The sequence below is a fragment of the Acinonyx jubatus genome, chromosome D4 (genome assembly GCF_027475565.1).
Source record: "Acinonyx jubatus isolate Ajub_Pintada_27869175 chromosome D4, VMU_Ajub_asm_v1.0, whole genome shotgun sequence".
Taxonomy (NCBI): Eukaryota; Metazoa; Chordata; class Mammalia; order Carnivora; family Felidae; genus Acinonyx; species Acinonyx jubatus.
Window position 1 is genome coordinate 81,928,165 of NC_069391.1, and position 25,065 is coordinate 81,953,229.

General features: G+C 43.0%; 1 long non-coding RNA gene and 1 pseudogene across 1 annotated transcript in view; both read right to left on the reverse strand.

Annotated features, from left to right (window-relative positions):
• LOC128312244 (uncharacterized) overlaps positions 1-25,065 on the reverse strand; it is an 83,304-nt gene that overhangs the window by 32,363 nt on the left and 25,876 nt on the right. The window contains exons 2-3 of the long non-coding RNA XR_008291270.1: positions 9,145-9,225; positions 6,753-6,929 (exon numbers count right to left, since the gene is read on the reverse strand). This is a non-coding gene — a long non-coding RNA (uncharacterized LOC128312244). The remainder of the gene's footprint in view (positions 1-6,752; positions 6,930-9,144; positions 9,226-25,065) is intronic.
• On the reverse strand, positions 15,422-16,543 carry LOC128312243 (heterogeneous nuclear ribonucleoprotein A1-like; annotated as a pseudogene).

A 25,065-nucleotide genomic window follows, 5' to 3' on the forward strand; every position in this document is an offset into this window, starting at 1 on the left:
TGACACAGAGACAGTTGGCACAGTAAGGCTGAGCCACAGCCTTTGAAGGTTCTCGAGGAGTCAGAAGCCAATGCAAATATGAGTGGCCAGGTGTGGAATCATGATTAAGAGAAGACTCAGAGTCAGGAAACTTGGGGACACGGGATGAGAAGGGGCAGGGTAGGGAGGTCCTAGACCATCGCCTCTTGGTGCCCATGGCTTGGACCTGGGGCTTAGGCGGGTCCTGGAGAGGAGTCTATGAGTACAGCCAAGTCATAAGGCTTTGTATGCCCTGCCCCGCCCCCCACCAGCCTCAGCTGATAGAACCAAACACGAGAAACTGATCCGAAGCCAACATTTACAGGCTGTCTGGTAGTCCTGCACTATCCTTCCTGCAGGTGTTGTTCTACTCTTCCCAGGATACAGATGATCCAAATCACACTCTTTCTCATACGGAATGGGAAGGAGAGAGCTCGAAAGGGTCAGCAGTCGGCAGTGAAGTTAGAAGCCAAAGGACACTAAGGAAGAAGACAGCAGGAAAACAGTTAAGACAAAGCCCCGCTCTTAGGTTCCCTGACCTTTGGATGGAGGATTGGAGCTCCTGTTGGGTGCCACACTTTGCTAATCTTTCACGAGATTGCCTGGCTTTGCAGCCCTGAGAAGATATCTTGCCCTCTTTATGTCCCTGTGTAACCTTCCAATAAACCCCTTTAACTGAAATAAACTGAGTTGACTTAAAGATAAAAAGCCGAGAGAGCCAGATAAACCTGCATCGTATCTCCTCTGAATTTTCAATTTCCATCTCAGTCTGGATTCACGACAGTCACGACAGAGCTACCAGATAAAGGAGAATGAAAGTGAAGCCAGAGTTGTGGTTTTGGTCCCAAAGGCATGATGGTGAAGTTGGAAAAGGCAGGAAAGTGATGGGGCGCGCGTAACCCTTCTTTGTGATTCGTCCAGACGAGCCCCACAGCAGAACGACACCGTGTCACTGTTCACGCTCGCAGCAGGTATAAATTTGGAAGAGTTTGTGTGTATTTAGTCTCACTGCTGGAAGAGCTGATGGAACGTTACATGCTATTCTGGTTCCTTCCCGTGAATGCCAGCTCTGCTGGAGGGAGGGGGAGAGGTTTTACACCGTGTTGCAAAGACATCTACTGTAAGAAGCTATTTCCTGAAACCCAAAGACGATCGCCTTAATAACACCTGGCAGGCATCTACGAAGCTCATGGCCATTTTATCCTATCTGACTTGTCCTTACAACTCTTTGGAGAGAAAAATGAGTGAGCCGAAGAAGCGCCCTCTCAATTTCAGAAAATGAGGTCCTCCAGCATTCCTGCCTTACCTATCGCTCTTCTTCTAGGATCATTCTCCTCTGCTGCTCAGTCAGCCTCTTCAACATCCTTGTTTGTACTTTGGTGTCATGATCTCTGTATCTGAACATCCACCCTCCGTCAGCCAAGACTCGGCTTATGTCCTAGGTCCTATTGGAGTTGAAAGGGGGAGAGGGTGGATGCTCTTTCTCTAGCAACTAGATATCTGCAGAGGTGACAGGTTCCTGGCCAGGTGTCAATCACCTGGATCAGGGGTCAACAAACTTGGGCCTGGTGGAGACGACCTAACCTGATGCCTGTTTTTGTAAGTGACGTTTACTGGAATACAGCCATACCTATTTGTTTACGTTTACGAATGCTTTTGTGGTTCAAAAGCAGAGTTAGGTAGTTGTTGGCAAAGCCTAAATCACGTACTCTCTGGTCTTTTCAACAAGCGTGCTGGTCGTCGACAGAAGGGAAAGGCATCACTGCCGCATCTAACATCGAGCAGAGTGGAAACACCCAGGAAATTCCTACTGAAGGAAGGATGGAAGGAGGTGCAGGGAGATGCAATGAATTGCCCTCAGATCACATTAAAATGTTTTTTAATGTTCACTTATTTTTGAGACAGAGAGATAGAGAGTGAGCGGGGGAGGGGCAGAGAGAGAGGAAGACACAGAATCCGAAGCAGGCTCCAGGCTCCGAGCTGTCCGCACAGAGCCCGACACGGGGCTCGAACTCACGTGAGATCATGATCTGAGCTGAAGTCAGAAACTTAACCGACTGAGCCACCCAGGCGCCCCAAATCAGATTTTTTATAAGGAGATACAAGGAAGAATGAGATTCAAGGCAGAAAACGCTCAGGATTGGCAATCTTGGGTAAGGAGGCCGAGGATAGGAGGGATTGGGATAAAAGGGGTTGTCCTCGTTAATTACTGCTGGGTTACAAACTACCCCAAACCTAATGGCTTCAACACAATCATTTCACTGTATCTCACAATTTTATGGGTTGGAAATTTGGACAGAGTTTGGTTGGGTGATCCTTCTACTGATGTGTCATCAATAAAGGTCAGTCTATGGTATTCAGCTGGTAGCTGGGCTGGTTTGAAAGGGCCAATTCAGTTTTGCTACTTGCCTGGTGCCTTGGGAGTGGTGGTAAGGCCAGGCTCGGCTGTGGTTGTCCACCAGACCACCTACCCATGGGCTTTCCAACATGTCAACCTCAGTGTGGCCAGGCTTCTTATGTGGTAGCTCAGGCTCTGAGAACAAGTGTTCCCGTGAACCAGCAAAAAGCTTCAGTGTCTTTCGTGACCACAGAAGTCACATAATGACACTTACACCCTACTCAGTTGGTTGAAGTAGTCGTCAGCCTGCCCAGATTCAAGGAGAGGGGACATGGACCCCACCTCTCAGTGGAAAGGGTGTCGAAGAGTTCGTGGCCATGGCTTAAAACCAGCCCGGGAGGGGACGGAGTAGCCGGGGCAGGTAACTGACACTTACTAAAGGCTTTCCATAGTTATTTCAAAACAGCTGTGTAAGAAAGGTATTATTATTCTCATTTGCCAGTTAAACAAATTCCAAGATTCAATGATTTATAATTAACTTGCAGAAAACGACTGAGCTGGTGAGTTACAGAGTTGCAATTTCAATGCAGATCCATCTAATTCCAACTGTGGGACTTTTTCCATTTTACCATGATGTCTATCATGAGGAAATGAAGAGTCAACCATGGCAGGCAATGCAATGACGGGGGTTAAAGGAAAAAACCCATGGTCTTACCTTCTTGCTCTTGGACAATAGAGTCACTAGTGGCAGAAGGGGCCTGAGTGTCCTTCTGAGGAGATATAAGATAGAACAATACCCCCGGAAACCCCAGTCCCAGAGATGCCAGATGTCCCTAACTCTTCTCCAATTCCTGGTCAGCTGTGCCAGGCAGTCTCTACCTAAGGGCACACTCCTTTCACAGTGAAAGAGGGCGATGTGGAGGGAACACATCTCCTGTGTTAGAGGCAACTCTCACATCTCCGCCTTCAGTTCCAGCTTCTCACAAAGACACCTGCAGGCCACCTCCACTTTGATGTTCCCCCTCACACACATTTTCTCAGGGCAAGCTTCTGTCCCTCCTGCCCTCCTCAGGTCCTAGACCAGTGAAGAAGACTTCCAGCTTCCAGGTCTATAAGGAGCTTGGAAGTCACTACTCCTTCCAACAAGTAAACAGCTGAACAGACTGAACAATCCACGGCTACTTTTGGATGCTTGGAGGACACAGGGAAAATTGCTGCCCCCACAGCTGGAGAGACAAGGGTGTAGAGGGAGTCACGGTTTCCCAAAGCCGAGACTCACAAGTGGATACCACTGGGGGGAAGAAAACCTGAACTGTCATTGATGAGTTGATGTATGCTCACTGTGGACAAATCTGAGAGTTATAAACTCCAGGGAGACCCACTTGGGGTCTCCACAGCACTGGGAAATTTACTTCTAGGAGCTCAACTAGGTTCCCACAGTATATACGGAGGAAAATCCCCTTGGGCTTCCAGCAAGTGGAAGGAAAAAGGAATCATTTTGAAATAAACCCAGAGCACTCTGTTCTTAACAAGGTGTGCCCTCAGGAGCCTAACCTGCCAGGGTATTATCAGAGGCTAACTGACTGAGAGGGAAATACCGAACTCCAGCCCAATCTAGTCAACCTGTCCCATGTAAGGGGGAAAAAAAACCCTGAGAAACACTTGTGAAGTTCACAGGCCAGAGGCACAGGCTCACTCAAAAACTGAGACCTAATCCCATGACTGTAGAACACTTCCCACACCTCACCACCTCATTACCAAATGCCTATTTAGAGCAGTAGTTCCTTCCACACAGTACATCAGGTCTGGCCAGCAAGAAAAAATTACAAGGCAGACTAAAAGGCAAAATAGACAGAGCAAGCATCAGAACCACATGCTGCAGGGCTGTTGGAACTTCGGACCAGGAGTCCTCACTGACTGTTTCCTTGCTTCTTCCGATGTTGCGGAGATAGCATAGCATGAAAGTTCAGCACCCAGGCTTTGGTACCGTGCTGCCTGAGTTTGAGTCTATTGCTTTTGTTCTTAGGTGTTTGATTTTAGGTGAGTCGTTTTATCTCGGTGAGCTTTAGCTTTCTCAACTGTAAGATGGCAAGCCTAAGAATATCTACTTACAGTGCTTTTAGGAGAACTGAGTTACTATATTGAAGGGCTTAGAATAGCACTTGGCACATAGGAGGTACTTAACAAAATGCTGGCTTTCATGATGTCCAACCAATCTCCAAGCTCTACTAGTTTTTCATTTATTCAAGGTCCTTTCTGTTACCACCATCACTATCTTAGTCTGGGTCCTAATGATCTTATTCTTATATAGCTGTTATAGCTTCAAAAAAAAAAAAAAAAAGGAGGTCTATGTTCTCATATCTATATTCTGCACATAGTTGGCTGAGAATCTTCACCAATTTTTGACCCCTTATGTACTGCATTGCACTAAGCACTTTAGAGACATTATTTACCATCTTTGCAATACCTCCCTAAGCTAAGGTGACTACTACCCCCCTTTTACAGATGGAAACACTGGACTCAGAGAAATAACTTGCACTAGGTCACACACCTGGTAAGTGGCAGAGTCAGGATAAGAAGTCTGGTGATGTTTTATTACACCATACTTCACTTTCAGTACCATCATACTTTGACATTCATTATGTCGCCTCCCTGCTTAGAAGCTTAAGTAAATGAGTGAACAAATAAACCAATTACTCAGAGGCAGAAGGCTTCAAAGGTTTTCTATTAAATACAGGATTTGTTTTCACATAACATTTCAATACATGATAATTTAGCCCTTGATTAATTTCCCAATCTAATTTTTCGTGCTTCCTTGCCCCAGCCCTCTATTCTAGTCAGGCTAATCTATTCACCACCCCACCAAAGACCACAACCAATTTCCATTCCAAGTCTTTGTGACATTCATCCAGTGGAATGCCAGCTTCACATCTATCTACTTACACTGTACTCACCATTCAGGTCATAGCTCAGACCCATTTCCTGCATGTGGCCAGCTTAACTATCTAGAACCAGGAAGGATCTGAGATTTTGCCCTACTGGAAAGATAACAATTCAGCCAGCTATAGTTTCGTGGTTGTGGCAGAAGACACAAAACGCTTGGGTCAGAGACAAAGGTGGTTTTTTTACTCACAGCAATAGTAGCAGCTAGAGGATCAGCAGTTTCATGCTGCTCACGAGATGTGCACAAGCACATGAGAGTCTCCTAGAGAATGATCTCCCAACACTGGTAACCTAGTGTATGTTGACATGGCCTTCCTTGCAGGCCCTAAGATGGTATTTCTCTAGACTGAGTAACGTGCAAAGAAAGCTCTTCTGAAAAGACAAAGTCTAAAAGATTTCCCAGGGTTCACTGTAACATTATTTAACTAATGTTACAAGTAAACCTAGGTATAGAGTCTCATTGTGCCCATAACTTTCACGTACTAGACAAAGTGCGGGGGGGGGGGGGGGAGGGGTTAAGTTAAATGTAAATCAAAACAAGAAATTCAATCAATTTTATGTTTATAATATTAAATTAACAGTTGGGAAATTATTGTTCAGCTCAAACTAAGTTGATAATGTAGGTGCCGGGCTTTGGTAGCATGATGCCTGAGTTTGAATCTATTGCTTTTGTTCTTAGGTATTTGATTTTAGGTTTTAGCAGCAACAAGACAACCAACTTTCAGCTCTGCCCCCAGTTCTCTAGGGAGGGGAGGAGAGGAAGAGGTTGAATCAATCACTAATGGCATGATTTAATCAAGCATGCCTATGTAATGAAGGTTCTATAAAAATCCAAGAGAATGAAGTTCAGAGAGCCTCTAGGTTGGCAAATGCATTGGGAGGGTAGTGCGCCCCAGTTTCATGGGGACAAAAGTGCCTGAGTTTGGGGCCCTTCCTAACCTTGCCCTAAGTACCTGAATGTTCTCCTGCATCCTTTAGAATAACCTCACAGTAAACTGGTAAACACACAAAAAAGTCCAGATCTACATTTATCCTGCTCTTGATTTTTATTTCAGGAATATCAATGTGAATACTGCCTATTTGCAAAGCATTTTGTACAAAATCATATTAATAACAATACTGTTTTTCTTTAAATTTTTTTTAATGTTTATTTATTATTGAGAGACAGAGAGACACAGCATGAGCAGGGGATGGGCTGAGAGATGGAGAGACACAGAATCTGAAGCAGGCTCCAGGCTCTGAGCTGTCAGCACAGAGCTCGATGCGGGGCTTGAACCCACAAACCGTGAGATCGTGACCTGAGCCGAAGTCGGACGCTCAACCAACTGAGCCACCCAGGCTCCCCAGTACTGTTTTCTTTACTTAAGCGTAATCATATCTTACATTTAACCAAATTAAAGGGCAATTTTAATGTTGCATTGCTTTATAAACTCTGAAAAGTTATCATACTCACGTTACAGTTTGTTAGCTCCACTGAATTATCAAAACCTGGACCAAATGCATTCTTGGATCTAATTACTGGTGGCATCAGTGGAGGGAAATAACGTCTCAAGATTTTTTCCCACAGCAGACGTCAAAAACAAATTTCTGGGTTTAGTAAAGAGGTCACAATCAGAATGCTCACAAAATCCTGTAAGTATTAGAAAGAGAATATTTTAGGGGCGCCTGGGTGTCTCAGTCAGTTAAGCGTCTGAGTCTTGATTTTGGCTCGGGTCACGATCTCACGGTTCGTGGGCTTGGGCCCCACATCGGGCTCTGTGCTGACAGCTCAGAGCCTGGACCCTGCTTCGGATTCTGTGCCTCCCTCTCTCTGTCTCTCTCTCTCTCAAAAATTAAAAAAAAAAAAACATTAAAAAAAAAAGATAGAACATTTTAGAAACAATTTGATCTCAAGTCAAGTTTTCTTTATGTCACCAGCTCTAGGATTTCCACCTAGGATTTTCACGCTCCTGTAAGACCTTTGCTCAGGCAGCGTAGTTAAGTGTCCTTTGCTGGGTCCTTGATTCCAGCATCTCACTTGCATTTTACATCCACCGGCAGCAATCACAACAGTGCGTTATTGCAAATCCCCGTCATTTTCACAACGGCAAACGTTGAGCCTCAATACCTAAATAAAAGAGGGACTAAAATTGTACTCTGGAAAAGGTTTCCAGGGGCCATTTATGACCCTACAGGTCTTGGACACGAGGACAGTGGCAGATACCATGCTATTAAGAGCCCATCCAACAGAGGCCAGACTCTAGAAGTCAATAAAAGTCAAGGCCTCTAACTTGAGGGGATTGCTTAGCAATTATGTACACACAAAGGCCATATTATGTAGGATATACTTAAATCACTGTTTGGTTATCATGATAAGAGGAAAACAACATTTAAATATCCTTACTGAGCACTGAGAACCAAGAATCTGTCTCCACACCCCTCGGGGTTCAAGGACCACAGTTTGAGAGACCCATCGGTCTAAAGCATCTTTGCCAGTAGTTCACTGTCTTGTCTTTCCTTATTCTTATTTCCTTCCTGGATATTTCCGATCCCCAGTTTCCGTTTCCTATCTGCCTCCCTGGTACTCACTCCTCACACAACACACTGACCTTTCTCCTCCCTCTTCTTCATTTCCATTGTTCCTGTTGGAGCAGCTTCTCAGCCCAACACCTGGCCCTCTTCCTCCTGAGTGGACACTCTCTTCGCAATTACCCAGGATGCTTCGCAACAGTGACTGTTGTCCTCAACTCACAAAGACATCAAAGGGATTTGCTTAAAGTCACGCCTTGGTCAGGGAGCAAGGCCACCCCCTCACCTCCTTCTCCGTATTCCCCCCACATAGACCTTGCTGAGTCCCTGAAGTCCTTGGGGGAGCGCCAATCTCTGAAAAGACCGAGTGCCAATATGGCGGGGCGGGGGGAGGGTCACAGTACCTTTGTGGGTTGTTGTGTACTGAGCTCAGTAACATCTTGTAAAAACATTTTTTGGACCATCGTGGTGAAATATGCAAAACGTAAAAACTATCACTCCAATCATTTTTAAGCGTGTAGTTCAATAGAATTAAGTATGTTCGCACTGTTGTGCAATCATGCTCCAGAACTTCTTCGTCTTGCAAAACTGAAATTCTATGCCCGTTGAGCAACTCCCCCCCGATTTACCCCTCCCTCCAGCCCCTGGCAACCACCGTCCTACTTTCTATCTCCATGAATTGTATATATGTGGAATCATATAATTTTTGTCTTTTTGTGACTGGCCATTCTCCCCTTGACATAAAATAACACCTTCCCCCCCACCCACCACACACCAGATTAGCCCTAGACAATCACTGGCCTAGGAAACAGCACATGGGGACTGTATGTTAACATCTTTCCTGTTCTTAACTCCCACACATCCTGCTTCCCATCAAGCTGCTCTGTCAACAAGTTGAAATATTAACTCCATTCCCTTTGGTTTCCCAGGCTGAAAGTGATTTGATTAAACCTGACAGAAATAACTCTTCTTATCCATGAAATGATGAGCACTGTTTTCTTTTACCCTTATTTGGGTGCTGGGTAAGAACTTTTGAGAAGCTGATGAAAATCGTGTACCCTTTCCCAGAAAAGTACGCAGGCATGCATACGTTTGCCTAGAGTTTCGGGGGTTTATAAGCCCTGACTTAAATGTGAGTCCCCTCAAGAGCAGGCTCTAAGATGAGAATTTGGGGGCAAGTAGTTTATTTGGGAGGGAATCCCAGGAAACACCGGGGAGGTAAACCAGAGAAGGGAGGAAACCCAATAAAGGGTGAGTTTGTTAATCAGCAGGTGCCACTGTGGATAACAGAGGCTCATTTCGGCTGGAGACCCTCTGAGACAAGGTGCAGAACGTACCTGGGAAATCGGAAGTTAACTCTGCAGCGAACCCAGCCTGCTTTGCCCTTGGGGAAGATGGTCCTCCGGCCACAGAAAGTCCTAAGGCAGAAGAGACAGGTGTTTGAGAAGGCTTCAAGGTATATGGGAACCATTCAGTGAATCTGAAGGTGACCTTTGGGAGGGCCCGGGGCAGGCGGGTGGGACACTAACACGAATACGGATCCTGGGAAACTCATCCAGGCACGCTTGTTAAGAGGCTCTGGAACAGGTTTACTAATAAACCTCCCAGCCGCAATCGTCTGCTTCTCTGTTGAAGCGGTGGGTGGCTCACTTGTGCTCTCAGGCCTCCCTTTTTGAGCAGTTATTCAAGTGAGCCCTCCCCCCAGCAGCCTGTAACAGACATTCATGCTGACATTGCACCCCGCCTACACGGCCGAACGCAGCCTCATCTGTGCCTGTGATCCAGCTATCGTTACTTACCCCAGATGTTCGTTTCGACAATAGGGAGCAGCAGGGCCTGACTCAGGGGGGCTCACTGCTTAATTGCATATGGCTTATGAGAATGAAGTACACGGTGGGGATCTGCAAAAAGCTACCTGGAAATGGCCTCACTGCCAGGTCAGATCGGTTTCTCTGTCGTTCATTTCCTTGGCCTTATGGTTACAGCCCACAGAGGAGGTGGTCAATTTCATTAAAGGACACACCAGCCACAACATGGGGACATTAGTGATGAAAAAATTCACAAGCAGGACCATCAGGACTTTTTGGTGGTGGTTTTCCTAAACGTCACCTTGCAGCAGGTGGGAGAGAGCAGGAACAATTAGATAGGAGGTGAGAGCTCGCGATCTGTGGAGGGTTGAATTGTATCCCTCCAAAAGGTTCTGAAGTCCTAACCACAGTACCTCTGAATGTGACCTTATTTGGAAATAAGCTTTGCAGATAATCGAGTTAATGAGGTCATGAGGGTAGGCCCCCATGCAATTCGATGGTATCTTTCCAGTGAGAAGACATTTAGATCCAGAGACAAACACACAAAGAAGCAAGACAACGTGAAGACTCCGGGAGAATGCCATCTCCAAGCGAAAGAACACTTGAGCACAGACCCTCCCTCAGAGCCCTCAGAAGAAACCAACACTGCTGACCTCTTGATCCCAGACTTCAGCCTCCTGAATGTGAGACGGTAAATCTCTGTTATTTAAACCGCCATTTGCCGTTCATTGTTACAGCAGCCCCCAGGAAACTGAACAGAGTCTCAAATAAGAAAACAAACTCAAGTCCAAGTTTGGGGAGGGGTAAAGACGATAAAGAACACAAGATAGTTAAAGGACACAGTAGGAAGCGACGTTGGGAGTCTGAACCATCACACCAGGTATCTCTGAGTCACTAGGAGTGAGGGACAAGGCTCAAGAAACTTAAGAGTAGGTACTGGCCATCGGCGAAGGACACACGATCCATGAAAGGGCCTTGTTCTCCTTTCCTGGGAATATTCTCCACCTTCCTCCCCACGTTGTGGAGCTCACCCCTTGAAGAATTCTATATCCTCTCTCCCCCTTGCCCTGACTGTGTTGAAGGGCCTTCTGTTAACCCATGACACCTAGATCTTATCCCATCAGAGTATTGTCCCTCGGCATTGTAACTGCTTTCCCAACGGTCTCCCAACTAGACTGTGACCTGTTTGAGATGAAGGACTGGGTCTTTCCCATTATTGCATCCCCAGCATCAGATACTATACCTGATGCATTACAGGGAGGCTCCAGAAATGTTTCTGGAAGAAATGGATGGATGGATGGATGGATGGATGAAGGCACAAAAGGCATGGATTTGATATTAAGACGAACATTAGCTTGCATTTTGGTGCTGTTTATTTATTTATTTTGGGGGGGGGCTTGAGATGATTGTAGGATGTGGCATCCTAGGTAAGAACTTGGTCAGTAGGATGAGCACTGGGGAAGGCCTGTGACAGACTGAGCATTGCAACACCACGACTAGTGTCGTGGAGCACTCATTCACTTATCCACCCTGCTCACACATACTTGGAGCACTATAGTGTTCCAGACGCTCCCTACAAAGATGGGGACTGCAAAATTCCCTCCACATATGGGTGGAGGGAGAGGTTTATAAATCAGGAAGGGCAGAGGATATATTCCCAAAGATATTTGCGGCCACGTTATTTATAATATCTGAACGCTGGAGTAAACCTCGGAGCCTATATCCACAAGGAGAAATGGCTAAATATAATAAGGTATATTAATCTGATGGAATATCATGCAGCAAATAAAAAGAAAAAAATCTTCAGGCAGTATTCCAGAGAAGACTAGTTTGGGGTATGAGTGATAGAAAACCTGCACTTAGAACAGACTAAACGGCAATGTATTTCCTTTCATGTCAAAAAGCCAGAGGGAAGCGGGTGTAAATGGCGGCTCCACAATCACCAGCTTGGCTTCTTCTCTTGCTGTTCCTCTGTCCATAGAGTGAGACTGCTCCTTCATGGTCCAAGAGTTGCTGCTAGAGCTCCAGCCATCATGTCTGCACTCCAGGCAGTAGGAAGAAGGAACGGATAAAGAAGGGGAAGTCTCTCTGATAGATACGGCCAAGAAGTTGCTCATGATGTGTCTGATTTCATCTGGAGCAGTAGGAGTTCAGGTAGGGAGACGAGTCATTTTGTGTGTTACAGGATAAAGGACTTCTTATGGAAAAATAATAACTTTTTCCTGCGTGGGAAGAGCTGTAGAAAGTTGGAGGGTCAGAGATGGCGCCACCAATTGGTCATTTTGAAAAGCCACGCCCATCAAGCTACTGGAAGGGAGCTGCAAAGGGGGAGTTCGTGGAAAGGTCTGAGGGAAGCTGCTACTACCTCTGGGGATCCTAGTCAAGCATCTGGAGGGGAGTCAGTGGCTGCTGTTGGTCAACAGGGCCAGAAATCCCGAAGAGGAGCTGGGCATACAATGGACGAGGGTGGGAGTGAGTTACAGCTGGAAACTGTTGGACACCTCTACAACCATCTGTCACCATAGTGGACCACAAAATGACCATTGGAGAATAATGACCGCTGCCCTACTTCTGCCTCCTAAATTTCACACGGGTTCCTTTTTTGGCCAACTACAACCTGGAGCCATACACGCAAAGGAATTCTGGGAAATGGAGCTCCAAGTTTACAAGGTGGTGCCATACAAACGGCCACAACGCACTCCTGGCATGCCTATACAAGTCTCTCTCTTTTTTTAAACCACATTAAATTTTCAAGTAAAGACAATAGTAAAATCATGCTTCTATATAACATGATGCAGCTGTCCCACGTACAGCTGGAAGATGCAAACCCTTTCCCCAAAAGAGGTATACACAGAAACTCACGTGTCACTGCTGTCCCTCACTGGATGATGTTCAAACCTCTCCTAGCTGAGTTATGTGTCACCTTCAGCCCTGAATTTAAACACTGGGATATAAAGTTCACTGCTATTAACAATCCTATGTTAAAAAGTAGGAGAATTAGAAAAATTACAATGGATAATATTTATTATGAATATGTTCATATCAAAGCAAGGGACAGTTATAATACTACCTTCCTAGGAGAGCCTGGGTGGCTCAGTCGGTTAAGCACCCGACTTCAGCTCAGGTCATGAACTCTCATGGTTCATGAGTTCGAGCGCCACATTGGGCTCTGTGCTGACAGCCCAGAGCCTGGAGCCTGCTTCCGGTTCTGTGTCTCCTCTCTCTTTGCCCTCCCCTGCTTGTGCTCAGTCTCTCTGTCTCTCTCTCAAAAATAAATGAATGTTAAAAAAATATAAATAAATACTATCTTCCTCATTTCTACAACTGATCATGTAGTCATAGCTGATACTTACTAGTTTTCTCTTTTGCTACCATAGTCTGTATGTTCTTTTTTTTTCAAGGTGTATTCATTTTTGAGAGACAGAGCACAAGCTGGGGAGAGGCAGAGAGAGACGGAAACACAGAATCGAAGCAGGCTCCAGGCTCTGAGGTGTCAGTACAGACCCTGATGCGGGGCTCAAACCCACGAACTGTGAGATGATAACTTGAGCTGAAGTCGGACGCTTAACCGACTGAGCCACCCAGGTGTCCCCATAGTCCGTATTTTCTTTTTCCTCAGCAAGCAGTGCAGCTAGTCATATTTTGCATGATGGAGTGAAACAAGCCTTCGTTCCAGAACAGTCTGGGCCATTAGCAATCTTGACTGTACTGGCTGTTGTAGTTTTCCATTAACATTTATTGCAGGACACAGGAAGGCTAACAGGCAGCCTAAAAGATCTCCTATCTTCCAGCTATACTCTTCCCTGACCTCACTTCTTGATGGTCAGCATCTATCAATCACCCCAGTCAGCAAGTATGGAGACCGGTTGTTGTCGTTGCTAGTTTGTTCCTTCGCGTGAGTTGCCTAAAATGTCAGTAGAGCATGTGAGGTTCCAGTCAAAAACCCACTGCTGTGTTTCCTAGTGGAAGCTTTCTCCTTTGGGATTTACCTTTAAATCAGTAGATCCCAAAGCTTTGGAACAAAAGCCAAACATTTTACTAATGGATCCCTGAGGACAGTAGAGAAAGGAGTGACTCCCATTTCTACCCCCTTGATTCCTGGCCACAAGAGAAACATCGCCATATACTGGTTGGTAATTTAGAGCTTATACCGCATCCTGGTGGATGTTACCCTAGCAATGAAAAGTGTTGCCACAGAGCTGACGCCATAACTGAATTCCTTTTCAATCCAATTAAAAATCATATATATTTAAGGTATACAACTCGATGATCTGATGACTGTATACTTCGTAAGATATTTATCACAATCAAGCTAATTAACATATCTATCACCTCACACAGTTATCATTTTCAAGTGCATGGTGAGCACACTTGAGATCTACCCTCTTAGCAAATTTCAATTATACGATGCAATATTGTTAACTATGTAGCCACATTGCTGTACGTTAGATTTCCAGAATTTGTCTTACACAACTGAGACTTTTACCCCTTAATCAACATCTCTCCATAATCTCCTTCCCCTGGCATCTGGTAACCACCATTCTTTGTTTCTGAGTCTGATAGTTCCAGATTCCACATACAAGTGAGTTCTGCAGTATTTGGCTCTCTGCGTCTGACGTCCTCTAGGTTCATCCGTGTTGTTGCAAATGGCCATTCTAATAGGTGCAGAGCGGCCCCCCTCAACCCACACACAATTTTAAAATTAATATTGACTATTCCCCTAAAATGGAGTTACATACAAAATTTATCTCACATTGGCCACTTTTCTATTAATGAAGGAACTATATTTTCATAACCTGTTCCCCTCCCTTTAAATATTTGATGAAAAGAAAGCAAATGTTACCAAAGAAAATTCAAGAAATTAAAGGAAAATAGAATTGCCCTTCCTCAGAGAAGAAATTTAAGTCGTCCTTAAGAAAAATCTGGGTGGTCCAAAGTGTCTGGAACCATTTGTGATTTCTCTGGATTCGGTGATGGTTCTTTGCCCTTCCTTGCCTCCTTCCTTCCTCTTCCTCTTCCAACTCTTCCTTTTCCTCCTTTTCTTTTCTTTTTTTTAATGTTTATTTTTGAGAGACAGAGACAGAGACAGAGACAGAGCATGAATGGGGTTGGGGCAGCGAGAGAGGGAGACACAGAATTTGAAACAGGCTCCAGGCTCTGAGTTGTCAGCACAGAGCCTGACATGGGGCTCGAACTCACAACCATGAGCTCATGACCTGAGCCAAAGTCGGATGCTTAACTGACTGAGCCACCCAGGTGCCCCTCTTGTCCTCCTTTTCTTTTTCTCTTCTTTTCTCTTCTTTTCTTTCTTTCTTTTCTTTCTTTCTTTCTTTCTTTCTTTCTTTCTTTCTTTCTTTCTTTCTTTCTTTCTTTTTGGTGGGAGATGGGGGAGTGTTGGGTAGATTTTTAATATAGAGTGAATTTCTCTAATGATTCTAAGTCCATTTGGGTTGCTATTTCTTTCTGAGTCAGCCATACAAAATTGAATTTTCCTGGGAAATTATCCATTTTTTTCTAAACTTTTAAATTTGTTTGTTTAACGTTCACATGATTCCTTTATCATCATTATTTTTTTTAAAGACACATTTATTCAGCATCACGATTAGACTATCACATTTAGCCATCAACAGCATGGGTGCAAAAAAAAATCCACATTAAAACCCTTTGTTGGAAGGCTTTACACTTTCCACAGAACAGAAACTAAAGTCACCTGTTATACGATTAGTCACAGATGCAGCCCTCGAGTTGTTTGTGCATACACATGAGTATTGTCTAAAACATGTCTTCTTTGTAGCAGCTGGGCCCTGCCACCACTGTGCTCGGCTGACTTCACGAATCTATTGTAACCTCTAGCTTCCCCGTCACGTCACTGGCCCTCCTCTCCTGCTAAGCTTTGTTTCCCAGCAGTAAGCTGCCATTGCCAATGCCATTGCCATCTGCCGTTGCCATCGCTACTGATACTGCTGGAACTGCCATTAGCCACCTTGGTTTTGTGGTTTGGCAAAGTATTGGCCTCGACCGCCATAGGGGCCAGAGCTTCTGTCTCCAAACTTTCCTCCTGTCATGGGTCAAATATTTGAAGATTGATTGTTGTAATTGCCAAAATCATTATAGCGTCCACCGCCTGCAAAATTGTCTCCATCGTTACCAAATCCAGGATAGCCGTCCCCACTGCCACCATTTCGACCACCACCTTGACGGCCACCAGAGCCACCTCGCCCACTAAAGTTTCCTCCGTGACCAAAGTTCTCATTCGCACCAAAACCACTTCCACGACCACCACTGGAGTTTCCAGAACCACTCGCCCTCCTTGGTTGGGTGAAGCACCTGTCGTCTCTTGCTTAGATAGAGCTCTCCTAGCTTCACAGTTGTGGCCACTGAGAGCATGGTATTTCTGAATGACAATCTTGTCTACGGAGTCATGGTCATCAAATGTTACAAAGCAAAGCCTCTCTTTTGGCCACTGCCTCGGTCCGTCATGATTTCAGTCACTTCCATCTTCCCATACTGTTCAAAGTAATCTCTTAGATGATATTCTTCAGTGTCTTCTTTAAGGCCACCGACACAAATCTTTTTCACAGTTAAGTGGGCACCAGGTCTTCAAGAATCTTCTCTGAGACAGCCCTCTTTGGTTCCACAACGCTTCCATCCACCTTGTGTGGCCCTGCATTCACGGCTGCATCCACCCCCTCCACGGTGGCAAACGTCACAAGCCCAAAGCTTCTGGCGTCCTTGGTGTTTGGACCTCTCATTACCACACAGTCCGTGAGCATTCCCCTCTGCTCATGGTGGCCCCTCAGACTCTCATCGGTTGTTTCAAAGCTCAAACCTCCAATGAAAAGCTTCCGTGGCTGTTCAAGCTCTTTGGGAGACTCTGACTTAGACATGATGGTGGTGGGAGGGGAGACTTTAACCGTGCTTACTCACCGGTGTCCAAGGGCAGAAAAGTCCTTTATTATTTTAATATCTGTTTTATCTTAGTTTATATTCCCTGTTCCATCTTAATACATATATCTATATATATTAAGTGCCATATATATATGCTTATATGCTTAATATATATATGTATTAACATGGAACAGGTCATTATAAAGCATATATATATATATATGACCTGTTCCATGTTAATACGTATATATATAAAGCATATAAGCATATATATATGGCACTTAATATATATATGTATTAAGATGGAACACATATATGTATAATATAAAGCATATATATATGACCTGTTCCATGTTAATACATATGTATATATAGCATATAAGCATATATATATATATGGCACTTATATATATATATATGTATTAAGATGGAACATATATATATGTATAACATAATGCATATATATGTATAATATAAAGCATATATATAATAAAACATTATATATATATATTAGGGCTCTATATCCTTTTTATTTTTTCAACTTTGTCCAAAATGTGTCTACTTTATTAAACTTAAAATGTTTGATGTGGTTGATCCTCTCTATTGTATTTACTAGAAGGAAATACTTATGGTTTACATGTGATTAGATTTCCCTAAATAATCCTGATGTTCTCTCATATTCCTTACTCCTCTGCATGGAGGTGATCTTGAGTATCCATTATTGGGACTCATTTCTTGATTGAGTGATTGTAAACCATCAAAAATCCTAAACACCAGAAACTGGATCTCTTTCTACTCTCCAAACCCGTGTAAGATAACAATCCTAATAGTGCATCTGGCTCTCTCTAGTGTGGAGTTCCAAGTTCTACAAATGGAGGCTGGGCGGAGAGTACTGGGGGACACATTTGGCCCTTGCTGCAAGTCATACCCTGTAAGTAGTTTATCATTAATAAAGGAGATAATTTCATAATTGTGACTTTTTCTTCACCTCTCAGGGGATTCGGGGTTAGAGAGAGAACACCACAGTCATTTATACAACATGTGGTCAAACACCAACATGTGTTTTCAATTTCATTAATTTGTGTTCCTTTTGTATTATATGGTCCCTCTTTCTTTGGATTACTTCATGTTCCTTTCAGCTGCATGTAGTATGGCCCCCCAGAGTTTTGTTTTGTTTTAATTTAATTTAATTTAATTTAATTTAATTTTTTTTAGTTTCACATTTTTATTTAAATTCCAGTTACTTGACAAAAGTGTATTATTAGTTTTAGGTGTTGAATTTAGTGATTCATCAGTTACATACAATGCCCAGGGCTCACCACGAGTGCCCTCCTTAATAACCATCATCCATTTAATGCACCCCCATCACTCACCTCCACTCCAGCAACCCTCAGCTTGTTCTCAACATTAAGAGTCCCAAAGAAATGGAAAAACATTTCCTGCTCATGGATTGGAGGACAAATATTGTTAAAATGTCTATACTACCCAAAGCAATCTACGCATGTAATGCAATCCCTATCAAAATACCAACAACATTTTTCACAGGGCTAGAACAAACAATCCTAAAATTTGTATGGAACCACAAAAGACCTCAAATAGCCAAAGCAATCCTGAAAGAGAAAAGTAAAGCTGGAGGTATCACAATTCCAGACTTCAAGTTACATTACAAAGCTGTAATGATCAAAACAGTATGGTACTGGCACAAAAAAACCAGACACATAGATTAATGGAACAGAATAGAAAACACAAAAATGAACCCACAACTATATGGTCAGCTAATTTTCAAGAAAACAGGAGAGAGTATCCCATGGAAAAAAGACAGTCTCTTTAGCAAATGGTGTTGGGAAAACTGGATGACACCATGCAAAAGAATGAAAGTGGACCCTTTTTTTACAGCCTATAGAAAAATAAATTCAAAATGGATGAGAGATGTAAATGTGAGACAGAAAACCATCAAACTCCTAGGAGAGAACAAAGCGGTAACATTGGCTGAGGCAACTTCTTACTAGATACGTCTTTGGAGGCAAGAGAAACAAAAACAAAAATGATGAGGACGCCCTCAAGATAAAAAGTTTCCGGAAAAAAAAAGAAAACAAAAAAAGAAAAAAAAAAGAAAAAAAAAAGCTTCTGCACTGCAAAGGGAACAATCAACAAAACTAAAAGGTAACTTTTAGATTGGGAGAAGATATTTGCAAATGAGGACTGTTTAATTTCAAATAATTCTGATTTCCTTTATAATTTTCTTTTTGATCCATGAATATAAATCTGTTCTTTAAAAATTATTCTTAAATTTTACTTATGAACAATAGCACATTGTAAGGATGTGTTTTTGGTAACTAAAAAAAAAACAGTTCAATTCCAAAAGGAAAAATCTCTTAAGAAAGGAACACTTAACGAAAAATCAAGAAAATAATCTTAACATCTGGCCATTAATGTATCAACCCAAAATAATTTAAAGAGACAATAACAATATTTTTCCAACTCTGAACCCTCCTACTTCAGGCCATAATTTCTACAACAAGCATGTGCTTACTTGAATACATTTTATTTTATTATTTAAAAAAAAATTTTTTTTAAGTAAGCTCTTGGCCCAACATGGGACTTGAACTCATGACCATGAGATCAAGAGTTGCGGACTCCACCAACTAAGCCAGCCAGGTGCCCCTGCTTGAATACTTTTATTTTTTTAATATTTTTTATTAATTTTTAAATGTTTATTCATTTTTGAGAGAGAGAGCGAGAGTGCGTGAGTGAGCGGGGGAGGGGCAGAGAGAGAGGGAGACACAGAATCTGAAGCAGGCTCCAGGCTCTGAGCTGTCAGCACAGAGCCCAACGTGGGACTTGAACCAAAGAACTGTGAGATCATGACCTGAGCCAAAGCTGGGTGCCCAACTGGCTGAGCCATCCAGGCACCCCCTTTACTTGAATACTTTTTAAATGGTATTTTCCCCATCATGATGTCCCTAACGTAATATTTTAAGTCATTCTAGTTTCTTAAAGTTAGCATTTTATACAACGTTAAAAATAAAATAGATCTAAAGTAAAAAAACCTTGCAACCTGTTTGAAAACATAACTTGTAATCCTTTTTTTCCTTTGGTAAAAGATTCATTTAGCTTCAGAGGCTAATTATCTGAATTATCTTACTATGCCTTCATAGCTTTCCTGTTTGCGATTTGAAACGATGTCAAGTTGAATGCCAAGTGGTTCACTTCCTTACCATGGACTATCATTTTTTAAAAGCACCATTTTAATAAAACCCAGTTAAAGTGTATTTTGATAAGTTTAAGAGTGTTGTTCTAAATAAGGATTTCTCCCCAGTAACCACGTTCCCAGCTAGCATAGAGAGTGGCTCTTTTCATTGCTCTTCCTGAACAGAAGAATAACTACTTTCGCTGGTCATTGTATGTTCTTCTATCTAATAAGTGCATGTAATTCTCACTACCTTGTCCTGGATTTCCTAGGTATCTTTTTTTTTTTTTTTGTAATGTTTATTTATTTTTTTTTTGAGAGAGGCAGAGAGACAGAGCAGGGGAGGGGCAGTGAGAGAGAATCCCAAGCAGCCTCCACCTCAGCATGGAGGCTGACGCGAGGCTCGAACTCACAAACCGTGAGACCATGACCTGAGCCAAAATCAAGACCCTTAACGGACTGAACCATCCAGTGCCCCAGAACTTCTCATTCTTTAAATGTTTCTTCTTATCCTAACTTTAATACTTTTAATCTCTTTCTCTGTGCTACTTTCTAAGTAATTTCTTCTGTCCTGTATTCCAGTTTATTTATATTCTTTTCATCTGTATTTAGCTTGTATTATTCCCTTTTTAAAATTTTATTAACTACATTTACATTGTTAGAAATTCTTCTTTGCCAGTTTTTCAAATCAGCTTATTCACTTTTCATAGCTGTTGTTTTCCATATATTTTTAAGTTTTAATTATTTAAAAACTTATAGGTACGAATAGACAATTCCATTATCTGAAACCCTGTGTATCCCCTCCAGAGAAGGTTTGTGCATACTTTTACAGGTATGACCCACCAAAAACCACTTTGGTTTTTATTTTTCAACTATGACTTCCTAAGTGATGTGGGTCATATTAATTTGAGATCCGAACCCATGCCTAACCCATGTCAGGACATTCATGTGATAATAAATTCTTAAGGGAGACATTTCCCCCCACCAGTTTTTAGATTGAAGCAAAGAAGTTCCCTGTGCCATTGGGCAAAGTTGTAACTCTTCCGGGGTCATGGCTTTACGTAGAAATTTCATTTTCAACTCCCCACTTTGTAGGGACCCAAAGCTATTAAAATATAAGACTCTACCTAAGTAATGGAGACCCTTCTTTCTCAAGTTCGCACAGTGTCAGATCTATTTGCTGATCCCTCTGGTTGTCAATTCCTTGTTTATTTTTGGCTACTGAAAATTTCCTTGGTTGTTTTTATTTCCATATATATATATAATATATATAATATATATGTTTTTATATATTATATATATATATATTTTGCAGGTACTAGTCAATTAAGAGAATGTTTTTATAGTTTATCTAAAATCCTATGTGTTCTGTATTAGAAGGGTTTTCTGGCTATGTAGTTTGGCATAATGCCAGATATGGTAATCCACTGTCTAATTCTACTTTTCCCAAAACATCACCTGAATCCGTATCAGTGTAAACATCGAAATTCACAACTTAATCAAAACACCTAGCTTTTGACTGAAAAAAATTGGTAGGTCACGTGGGTCAGACATTCTGACTGATGGTTGGTAACGTCATTAGACATCGTGATTCCTGTGGAGCAAAGAATTACAGGAATTCTTGAGTGAAAATGTGGGTTCTTAAATACATTTCACAATCAGATGTACACACTCCAAACATTTATGTGGTTAACGGCACGTCAGTGCCTGACTTCAACAGGCGCAGGACTCAAACTGACCTCTTTGTAAGCATCTTTGCACCCAAACCACCTTTGTTCCCAGATTCTTGTGTTTTATTCCCACAAGACACAGTTCTCAGTGACCCGAGCTAAAAGGTCCTACCACCAATAGAAAATAAGGGACACGCAATCTGCAGAAGACTCTTAGGCAATGAATGACCATTTTCTCAATTAAAAAAAAATTTCTCCACAGCGTATTTCTAATATGTGTATACCCAGAATGACGTTTTGGCTATTACTTAAAAATGGATGAATTAGTAGGAAACCTATCGTAGCCGAAAACCCATACACTTAATTTGTTAAAGATACTGTAAATGCTCATATCAGTTAAGATGTAAAGACCTGTGCAGAGTTTATGTAATGAAGTCTTTATTGCTGGAAGTAAACTTTTCTATGATCCTGAGTGTTTCCATCTCATTGAGGTACTTTCTAGCTCTCATATCCCATAATCAGTTTTTGGCTCAACTGATAACTTTGCTCAAGTGATCTATTCTACAAGGAAATTAGACCTATCAATATTTCATGGCATTCTGCAAAGGGCACTGTAATTTCTATGTGTTCTGACCCCTGGCAAATGTAAGAGACTGTATCCTAGAACAAAGTCTGTTGTCGCCAACAGCATGATATCACAATCGGTCACATAAAATCAGGAGAACTGTGGTAGTTTTAATGTTTCAAATATACGCTCATCGTGTTTACAAGTTGTTCATCTATGTCATCTAGTTTCAAAGCCTTCTCTCCATCAAAGGAGCCCAGACTGGCATCCAAAGAAACCATTCAAAAATAACTCAAGATATTTACTTGTCTTTCGAGAACACATTAGAATGCAGAGCTCTCAAAATTCCTCTTTTATCTTGCACCCACTTTCGACACACACTGCGGCAATGCCCACGCTCCTTTCCTCAGACTGTTCTCACACCCAACTCAAGTTCCTTGGTCCTTTTCTCCCTCCAGCCATCTTAATCATTTAGTGGCACAGAAGTCTAACACAGTGGACCGCCTGGCCAGCTGAGACCTGCCGTGGTGGGGGGAGGAAGAAAAGAAACATAGCCCGTAGAAGCAGAATTCTCTTCATCGTGCAATCCTGAACGCTTATGTGCTTGGTACCTTTTCCTCTGACGCACACGTATCCACGTAAATGGAAAGAATTTTCCGTGTGTACTGGAAGGGCCACGTGAAGTTGTCTGTGTCACCTCAACTCTCTGGGTATCAGTTTCCCCATCCAGTGAAAACGAGCATCTATCTCCTAATGTAGTCTCGAGGCTTAAAGGAGGTCTTACTTGGAAAGCTTTTAGGAGCAATGCCCGGCACACGGTAAGGACATCAAAGTGTTACTGGTTATTACTTGATAGTAATAACAGTACATGCACCAGATGGTGATGCAGTAAAGACACACCTTATACTGGTTTACAGGTGATATACAATCTACCTTAAGCAAGGCCTGGGGTAATAACATGACTAAATATTGCAGTGGTAATGTTGGTGATCTCATGGTTCGTGGGGTCGAGCCCTGGGTCGGTTCCGCGCTGACAGCACAGAGCCTGCTTGGGATTCTCTCTCTCTCTCTCTCTCTCTCTCTCTCTCTCTCTTGCTCTCTGCCCCTCCCTCGCTTGTGCGCATGCTCTCTCTCAAAATAAGTCCATAAACTTTAAAACAAAGAACGGTACTGTTGGCGATGGGAGATGTAACAAAGTTTTACACTTTCCTCTTCAAACACTTTTTTATTTGAACCTCGATAAAGCATGATATACTTTTGCCTATCAACTGGAACACCGGTATTGTTATCTTTCTATCTGGTTTAATAACAACCAGGTTGTGCCAAGTGTTTAGGGTGTGCTTAGCACCCCGCTAAAAATATATATGTTATCTAATTTAACCACTAACAACCGCAGAAGATAAGGTTATTATGATCATTATTACCTTCATTTTCCAGGTAAAGAAATGGTTGCTCTGGAGAGGTTCCTAAGGACACTGAAGATATGCTTCTCTCTTGGCATGTCTGTCGTCTATCCCGGTGTATCCCATGGCCTGGAACTTAATACAGATTTGTCGAATGGGTGAAAGAAATAGTGAAGCCTCCTGAGACTTTATGTTGGTCCTGGGCCTTTCATCCAAAATAGGTTTTCAAAATCAATCATGGAAGTAGACACAACCATACTTTAGGAACAAACCAATCTCCCCAGGCTATGTGAGGAGGGGAAACGGAGGATGAAAGTGGGAAGCAAGGTGAGCATCGTGGTGGGATGCTCCGTAAAATACACGGAGAGCGAGATTGCCAAGGAGAGTAAGATTGCCAAGGGTTTCGGGCTATGGTGGATGGCTAGGGTCACATGGCCTGGGCTAGGGGAGCTGTGAAACAGAAGCTGAAACGCAGGCTAACCCAGCAGCACACAGGGGTACTGTTGCGGTCTCTTGAGACCCACAGTCTTGGGAGAGGGGGAGGTTCAGGAGGCTGGGCAAACCTCCCACCGACCAGGGCTTTCCCCGTGCAGGATAATGGTGTGCGTCCCTCATTCCCCACAGGGTGATCTGCAGTGGCTCTGTGGTCCACAGGCTTGTCACGACTCTACGGTTTTGTCCTCGGGGAGCTGGAAATTGTGCCTAAGTTGGCCCGCTCGGCAGGCTGCTGTGAAATGCAGAGCAGCAAATCCTCCCCTGCCAGATTCCTTTACAGAAATACATTCTCGTTCCTTGAGGAGCTCCTGGAACAGTGGTTCTCAAAGCATGCCTGAAGCAGCAGCATCACCTGGGGCCTGAGGTCAAGGGAGTTGAAGGGGAGAAAGAAAGCCCTACTGGGATGGGCGGAGAGATGTTAAGAGTTTATTCCTTAGCTGATCTTTTTCCAGCTTGAATATGTATATAGATGGTTATAGACCGGCTGAAAAATTCTCAGAATCGCAGCTTACGGCCGAGGCTTAAGATTTAAAGGAGAGGGAACGTGGTCACAAATGTTGGGTGACCATTTCAACAGATTAGTAATGAGGAGCCTGGGTGGCTAAGTCAGTTGAGCGAATGACTCTTGATTTCAGCTCGGGTCATGATCCCAGGATCATGGGATCGAGCCCCAAGTCGGGCTCTGTGCTCAGCCTGGAGCCTGCTTAAGATTCTCTCCCTCCCTGTCTGTCTCTCCCTCTGCCTCTCCCCCACTTGTGTGTGCGCACGTACTCTCTTTCTTAAAAACCAAACAAACAAGCAGTTTACTAATAACTGATTTTACATTCAAAGTCTTGTTTGGGAAAAGCTCTGCTCCTGGGTAAGTATCTTACAGAGGTGTTGGAGAGACTGAAAATGAGCTGATTTGTATGAAGGTGTTTTGAAGCCATGAAACACTATGAAAATGTTACTGCAAGGTAGTTGGAAATCTTGGCAAGAAAGTGATTAAGGCAAAGGAGAATGAGGGGTCTTGATACAGATTATGAAAAGGGGACTAGAGGAGTTCATTATTTATTCACTTGACAGTATTTATTAGGTGCCAAATACACACACAGACACACACAGGCACACACATATGCACACATGTGCCAAGGACTGGGCCAGATGCTGGGAATAAAATGTCGAACGAAAACAGCCATGGCCCTTGCTTTCATGAAGTTCAAGGCTAATAGAGGAGACAGATAGTTAGCAAATAATTGC